This window comes from Lathamus discolor, chromosome 3 (assembly GCF_037157495.1).
Source record: "Lathamus discolor isolate bLatDis1 chromosome 3, bLatDis1.hap1, whole genome shotgun sequence".
Taxonomy (NCBI): domain Eukaryota; kingdom Metazoa; phylum Chordata; class Aves; order Psittaciformes; family Psittacidae; genus Lathamus; species Lathamus discolor.
The window spans coordinates 137868374-137876789 of NC_088886.1; positions in this window are offsets into that span (position 1 = coordinate 137868374).

Genomic DNA, 8416 nt, shown 5'->3' on the forward strand with positions numbered 1-8416 from the left:
CACCACCCTCTTCCCCCTTGGCACAGCTGCCTCCTCCTGCAGGACCGGACAGCTGCCGCACTGAGGCACCTGCTCCCATAGACCGGGGGGGACGGGGACGGGACACGGGGTGAGCCCTGAGGGCTCGGGGCATGTCCTCACTGTGGGCTCCCTGCACCTGTGCAAGAGGGAGCAGCCCCAAAACAGTGGGGGCAGAGCCCTGGTGCCGTGGCCCCTGTGGTCTCCCCAGGCAGGAAGAGGACCCTGGAACCGCAGCACCACAGCAAACCCCATGTGGTAGGGATGGAGGTGATGCTCCCGCCAGGGTCACCGCACGGAGTGGGGGCAGGAACGTGTGCCCTCAGCCCCATTGGGTTAACAGCGTCCCAGGCCACCGGGAGGGGAAGCACGGATGCTCCCTGCTCCGATGCTCCATGCTCTGGTGCGCAGCAGGGTTTTGTTGATGGATGGCTCTGTCCGGGGGGTGGGAAAAGCAGGGGGAGCCGAGGCACATCCATAAACAGCTCGAGCTGTGAATGGAAAGAGACGGATTAGGAGCCAGGTGAAAACATGTCACGCGGCGGGAAGAAAAATGAGCAGCTGGGGCAGACCAAATTGGTGTCTGATGAAGGACGGGGGGCCTGGTGGAAAAAGGATCCCGGGGCTGCTCGGGGGAGGCTGATGGGGAACAGCTGGAGCTGGACACGCACATCTGGCAGAGCAGGGTGAGGGGAGAGGCCGAGGCAGCAGCAACCACCACCCCTCCGGCCGCCACCGGGCGCGGGGCTGCGGCTCGTCCCCGGATGGGTGCATGAGGGCGGCTGATGCTTCGTTTCCAGGCTGATCCAGGGGCCATCCCTCAGCAGGGATTCACCCGGTGGGGTTCAGGCTCTGCCGTGCCGAGGGGTCCCCAGGTGGAGGAGCCGCTGCCTCTTCCTCCATTTGCATACATGTAAATAAGCAATCAACATAATGAGGGCGAATGCAAACCAGGCTTTCAGTTTGCAACCAAGTCCTATTTTTAACCTTGGAAAAGGGTTTCAGCAGGAAGCTGCAGGCCCTGCTCCGGGGGCTGTCGGCACATCCAGCCGTGTGCCCCAAAGCACTGCTGACCGCGTGGCCACCACTGGGTCAGTGCCTGCTGCGCTCCGCTCCCCTTCCCCAAGGAAACCGACCGCACGTCCTTACGGACACGGACAGCGCTCCATCACCCACCAGCTCATAGGAACCTCTGTGGGCAGCTCTCCCACCCGCCGAGCCTCCGGGTGCTGCTTCAAGCCGGGGTGTGCACCCAGGGAACCCCCCCGGCGCCCTGCGAGCGAAGCCCCATGCTTATACATGCGGGGTATATTTAGATGGCATCAATTTGAGTTTGCACATCAACCTTATAAATATGAAAGCCCATCTCGGCGAGATGTTTAAGATACCTCATCAGCGCCTGGAAAATATGCAGGAATATTAATTAGCCAGATTTGGGTATTATCTCGTAATGAATAAATGAGGCGACTCGCTGCCTGGGATGAATCACTGGTGGCTTGGTGGGGTTTGGGTTGGGGTTTGTAGTTCTGAAGTAATTCCCTCCTTTTAGGCCAGTGCCCATGGAGGGGCTCAGGGGACGCAGCTGTGCAAGGGTGGGACGCCTCAGGGTGCCGCTTACATGCAGGGGCCCTAATGGACCCTTAGGGTTGGTGTTTCGCAGCCCCTGGTTTGGCTGCAGTGCCCCTGGGATGGACGGAAGGGGACAGGGATGGAGCCTTGCTGCAGCTGCAGCAGCTCTGGGCCCAGGATGGAGGCGGAAAGTGCAGCCTTAGCGCTATAAAAACTTACTTTTGGCTTCTTCCTCTCCTGCCTCCATCCTCCCCTCCTGCCTCCTGCTTTGCATCCTCCAGCTGGGCCAGGACAGGAACGTCCCATTTGCTGGATAAACCTGGACGAAGGACGCGCTTCGAACAGAAACGCCAAACAAGAAATGTCTTTGTGCACGCGGATGGATGCTTCTCATTGCCGGCATGCAGCAACTTTGGGGGCCTTCTTTGGGGCACCCCGCATGGCTGTGGGGGCTGTAGAAGTCCCTGTCGGACCCAAAACCTTGCACTGAGCCACAAGCAGGGACTTGGGGTCCCTGCAGGAAGGGCCTGGAAGATCTCCATCACTGCAGAGCATCGCTGCACTCAGGGATGCAGCAGCCACCGGGGTTTTGCCATTCCTGCCAGCTCTGGAACCGTCTCCTCCCCTGGCCTTAAAGCTGAGGCACCCCAAGGGTGGTGGAATCACCGCCGGGCTGGTGGAACAGGGGGCTCAGGGCCGAGCAGGGCACAGCCCAGCTGGAGGTGGCAGAGGACGGGGACACCAGCGCAAGCCCCGAGGTCCCGGTTGCGTGTCCGAGCTGATGGGCCAGGCGGCAGCGCCGTGTCCCGTGGGCACAGGGAAGGGGGACCGGAGCAGCCGGCGGGTCCCTGGTCCCCCCCAGCGGCGCGTGGCGGCTGCCGGGGGTGCGGGGCGCTGCCGGCTGCCGGAGCTGCCATTGTTTGCCTTCAATCAAGATGTTTCAGGCAGAATCAAAAGCACCAACTGGGGAAATCATCATCACAAAAAATCTTGCGCCTGCAAAATAGGTCAAGTAAGACTCCAAAGAGAGAGAGCGTCTGATCTGCATTGCAAGGAAGAATAGCAACAGCTGTGATCTCCAGTATATATGGATGGGCTGGGGGGGGATAAATATATATATCCATGCATATGTATAACCGCTTACAGCTGTTGGGCCGTATGTTCATTAGGGCCAACTGTTTTGGAGGCAGAGGGATCAGCGCTAATCGGGAAAGGGAGTTTATCATCACATTCAGAGGCAAAAGTGTCAGGAGCAACTGCAGCCCCCCCGCTCCGCAGCCCGCACCAGCTGTGCTGCGCTGAATGCACCCGATTCAGCGTGTCCCCCCCCGGCCCCCGCGGGGCTGCCAGAGCTGCGGATCCTGCCCCGGCTCCAAACGCAGCCGCAGCCGCAGCCCCCAGCTCCAAGCGTCGCCCCAAGGCACATTGAGGTGGCTGTGCCTCAGTTTCCCCGTTCCCCCAGCCCAGCTCTCCGTGCTCACGCTGCTGTCCTGGCTCCCTGTGTCGTGGCCTCCTCTGTTATCCCTGCCTGGCGCTGGCCTCACAGGTGCTGGCTATAAAAATGAACTCAAAATACGTATAAATCCCCCTGTCTGACACTGCGGAGGGCGATGGAGCCGGGGCAGGACAGCTGCATCAGCCACCCCAACACTGCCTGGCCAGTGGGGACCCAGCTGTCACAGGCTGCACTCCCCAGCCCACGGGTGATGCTCTCAGCATGGTGGGACCTTCTGTCCCCATCAGCATCCCTCTCGGCACCCCGAGCCCCTGCCAGCTCTCCTCTGCCAGCCAGGAGAGCATTAAAGCTCGCAGGCTTCGGCTCCCATCAGCAGCACAAATAAAGGTTGCGAAGCGGAGCAGCAAGGACAACTTCTGCTTGAAAATACCCCTCATCCGCATGATTTATTCACGGGGCGTTCCTGCCAGCGCCTAACGCGGCTCAGGCCTGGGCCCCAGCCTACCTGACAGCTCCCCTTCCTCACAGGGCTACTTGTTCAGGGCTGCGTTTGGCTGCCTGGTTGTGCTGCCCATCGGGCTTGCGGCTTGGAGCCGCGCGGTCACAGCGCATCGCGAGCAGAGGGGCTCCTTCCAGCCCCCCCGCTTCCAACCGGGGTTCTGCTTATTTTTGTTGTACTTTTCCCATTAAAAGGACATAGATATTCATCTTGGTCAGCCAGCTAAGTAGGAGACGTGGAGAGGGCACCCGCCACATCCCATGCTGCTCCCAGCAAGCCTTTGACAGCGTCCCCCAGCACAGACTGCAGCTTTACGGGAGTTTTGCTTCCAATCAGAGCTGGGAAGGGAAATAAGTGAACAGATTGCAATAAAAAACCCAACAAGCCCAAATTCAGCCAACTGAGCCGGGAGCTGCCATTCAGCCAGGAGCCAACGGCAGGGCTGCGGGGCCAGCTTGCGTCCGCACTGACACACTAGATGTAGAAAGCTTCAGTGCAGCGCCTGGGTCATGCAGTTGTTGGGCAGTGGCCAGAGCACTGCATAGCCACTGGTCCAGCAGCACACGGCAGGGCTGGGTGATGCCCATTGTGGCTACAACGCTACGGCTGCAATCTCCAGCTCCGCAGCCATAGACAATTTGATTTCTCTGCTCTGATAAAGGCAAGTGCAAGGCCATAAACACAGGGCAACACTGGTCAAAGAGGAACAAAACCCTCAGTGTTTATTTCTCCTCCAGGCTGTGGATTATTAGTAGTATTATTTTTCCCCTCCCCACCGCCAACCCACTCGGATCCTCGTCCTTTTGGGAGCACTAAATTCATTCATCCTGCGCATGCAAAGCGGGGCTGGTGCGGGGAAGCGCGCTGCGGCTCGCCCCAGCAGACGCATGCAAGGTCACAACCAGCCTCGCCATAAATTACAGCGCGTCGCACCGTAAACAGCACCGGGAGAGGGGAAGCAGGGGCAGGGGCCTCCGGGGCCGATACATAACGTCGTGACAAGTCAAACAACTCTCAGGGTGTTCGCTTGCCAGAGGAATATTTTTCGCATCCAATCCATTAGGCAAAACGAGATGAAAAAATATTTCCTACTTTGCGGAAAAAATACCAGGGCTCGGGATAAAGCGTGCCTTAAAAAAAGAGAGAAAAGGAATTAAGTGTGACCATCCATAATGGTTTTCTTTTCCAGCGGCTCTGACAGCATTCCAGGCATCCCGGCCGTGCAGGGAGGGAGCTGATGCTTAAGAGCTCTAATGGCTTCTCGCTTCTTGGAACAGTAATGAGTCAAATTAGCTGGAAAGGAACAACCCCGGAATTCGCTTCCCTCCCTCTAAACCCCCTCCAAACCCTGAACCAAACCCAGATTGTTTGCTGCTTTGCGTTTTCCCCTTCCCTTTCCCTGCCAGGTCGGTGGGGACGTGTTCCCTGACACGCTGCTTTTTAACCTACAAAATGGTTTCTGACACGGGAAGATCGTCCCGAAGTTTGGCTTTCCCGCTGGCAGGCTTTTCCGAGAGTTCTGGGCAAGTGAAAATCCAAAGGGAAAAGGCTTCTTCCAACTGTTCGACCACTTCTAGTACTGGCAGCCGTCTCTGATGGGGAGACGGAGGGGAGTGGTGGAAGCGCAGCCCCGCAGACTGAGCGGCGGCTCCTCAGCCGGCCGTTGGGGAAGGAGCCTGTGGAAGCAGAAGGATCACCCCAAACGCGAGCTGTGTTTCTACTAAATTTTAATTTATTTCTTTTTTTTCTTTTTCTTTTTTTCCTTTTCTTTGACAAAGACATCTCCATTATACACTGAGTCACAACATGGCCAGGTACTGCAAGCACTCCTTTCTGGTGAAATTCCAAAAGGGAACATAAAAGAGCGAGCTTGTGTGGACCCGGCCAGCTCAGGGAATGCAACAGTCGCCACCGTTTGCTTCTGCGGAGGAGCAAACCCCGTTGGGCCCAGAAGAGTCGGAACGGGCTGGTCTCCTCCCAGTACACTTAATGGGAAAAGTCTGGTGATCAGTTATAATGTAGACAGAGAAAAGGGCCATTCATGGGCAAGCAGCAGTATTGGTAGGGGTGGAAATGGGAGAAGGGTGCATGAGGCTTTGGCAGGCATTCTCCAAGGGCACGGAGAGAAGAGATCCTCCATCAGAGCTGCAGCCAGAGGAGGACAACACTCACGGTCAGAGCAGGGGTTTGGACTACCGCTTCCTGATGTGCCCTTGGGGAATTTCACTTCTCCATCACCTCTCCCCTCCTGAGAACACAGAAGGGGCAGGAGAGGCATCGTCCATCTACCGCAAAGGTAAAACCACGTTTAATGATGTGAAAGTGAACCAAGACAAACTCCCGGCGGGAGGGGGATTAACCCCTGCGACAAACTGCTCAAGGCCTGGGCTGAATCTGTCACCCTGAGCCTTTAAATCAAGGCTGGGTGTCCTCCTACCAGGGGTGCTCTTAATTCAACCACAAGTCACCGTGCTGGCGGGGTGGCATTTAATGGGCTGTGTTATGAGGGAGGGAGGTCAGGAGAGAGGAACAGAACGGTGCCTTCCGGCTTTAAACATCTATGAATTGATGCGACGCGTGGCAGAGCTCCTCCCATAGCAATGAGACGGTTGGTTTGCTTCCCCTGAATCTCACTTAAAGGAGGGCAAAGCAGGCAGAGTTGGAAGGACAAAGCCTGGCGTATGCAGTTACCATAAGCCAAATGGGAGCTGAAGGGCTGGGAGAGGGCAATGGGTTTCTCTGCGCAGAGGCAGGCGTTTTGGGCTGGCCCTAGCTAGTTTTGCAGGCAGTATTTAGCCAGGTGCTGCCAAAGGAGGAGAGCCCTGCAGAGGGTGTAACAGATGTAAATACATTCAGATAAGGAGCAGCAAGAACACAACCTCAAATCCTTTCACATTTTCACCAGGTGGATACACAGAGAGATGTTTACAATACAAAACACAGTTACAGGCATCACTGCAGGGTGATTTACTTGCACCATGGTCATTTTAACCCTCCACCTCCATCCTCCCAGCACAGCTTGCTCTAGCAAGGTCTTCCTTGCTTACTACTTGGTGCAGGTAAACCCAATTAATCTCCTGGATTACAGGTGAAGCTCTGGCTGGTACAGATAAACACAACCAGTATGTGTAGCTGCACGCAAACGTAATGAATGAGCCAGCAAACACTTCTGGATCCTGCGTTCAGTAAGGCAATTTTTGCTTCCAAATTCAGGTGTCAGGAAAATGACTACATATTTATTTTACACACATTTCCAAGTTTAACTTCTGTGAGAGTAAAAAAACCCCCAAATTACCCTCCTGGATGCTTTTTGGATCTAGAAAGCGAACTGTGGCACAGGTGGGGTGGCACAGGGTAGGTTTGCGACAGGTAAATAGGGAGCAGGGAAGCACCAACTCAACCCCTTTACAAGTGAGAAGGATCAAAGCCCAAGCTCCCACGGGGCTTTGTTTTGTCCTGCCTGGGCCAGGGGATGGGTACCCAAGCATTTCACTCTGTAGCTGGCATGCAGTACAGGCAAACCCAAAGCTCAGGAGGAGTAGCTCTCACAAAGCCCTGCCACTCAGACAGCACAAAGTGTGCCTACAAGCAAGGGCTGCAATTCTTTACAGCGCTTGCATCAAGCAAATGCATTAATTGCAAGGAAAAGGCGCTGCTGGGATGCATTCTCCTCCTTGGGCTGACCCAGGAATACGCAATGCTCAGATGCCTAGGCTTCCCGATAAGCCATTGCAGCTGGGGAGTCACTGAAGGAGCTATGTTTAAATGAGCATCTCTCATCGTAGCACTCCTTACTCAATCCATGCAGAGCCGGAGCTGTGTCACTCTGTCATTAGCGATTGCTTAACAGCTCACTTGAGCCTGCTCTTCCCCCTCCTCCCAGTCGTCTGGATTTTAAAGCAAGGCTGTGCTATTCCGGCATGCGTGTCCTGCCTCGGTGCTGGAGACAGATGCACTCAGAGGGTGCTGACTCACGGACGCAGGCAGATTAAACTTGGACTGCTAAAGCAGTTGCTGTCCCAGCTGTCCCTCGGCCCCCAGCCACAGCACAGACAGCTGAACTACACATAGATCAACCCCCAAACACTACTATACACCCTGATGCATGGGGGGACCAAGAATCGGCCCCAGATGACTTTAATCTGCAGGGCTGTAACATGTAGGCAGCCAGAGGCTGCTTCACGTACAGTGCAGATGTTTCTGCCATGAGGTGGAGACATCCAGGGGAAGGGAGGAGCAAAGAGCTGGGAGCTCCAGGGGTGTCAGCCGTCTGCCTGGGTCCACGAGTCAACTCGCTGACGCGTGGTGAAGCCACATGCTTTAGTACATGCAGCTTTCCCCACACTGCCCGCCGGTCTGTCTCCAAGAGGTGGAAGGGGTAATGCAGTCCCTAGTCATGCTCTGGCCTTTCGCAGGCAGGCAGCAAACAAAGCTGGCAAGCAGGGCAGTGGGATTATTTTACCATCTGTGCATTAGAAACTGGCCCAGGAGTCACCAAGCTCGCTTCATGCGGGACATGGCTGCTTTGGCGTGCTAATGACTCCCGCTCACTGTCAGCTGGGGCTAGATTTGAATTGGGGATGAGGAGGTGGAAAACACATTCCCTTTTCTATTTCAGCAACCGCATCCTTTTAGAGCAAAGCCAGTTTGGAGAAGAATGAATCCTCGCTTTAAAGAGCGCTTCCCATCTGCTGTTCATCAGCATCCTCACCCTCCACCAGGACGATCCTGGGGGGACCTCGGGCCCTGGGCAACCAGCCCACCACGGGGCAGCCCCCTTGAGTCCCCTGAAGGGCTCAGCAAAGCCTGCTAAGGAAGGAGGGGGGGCGGTTAGGAGAATATATTTTGCACATTTCAAAAAGGAAACCTGGGAC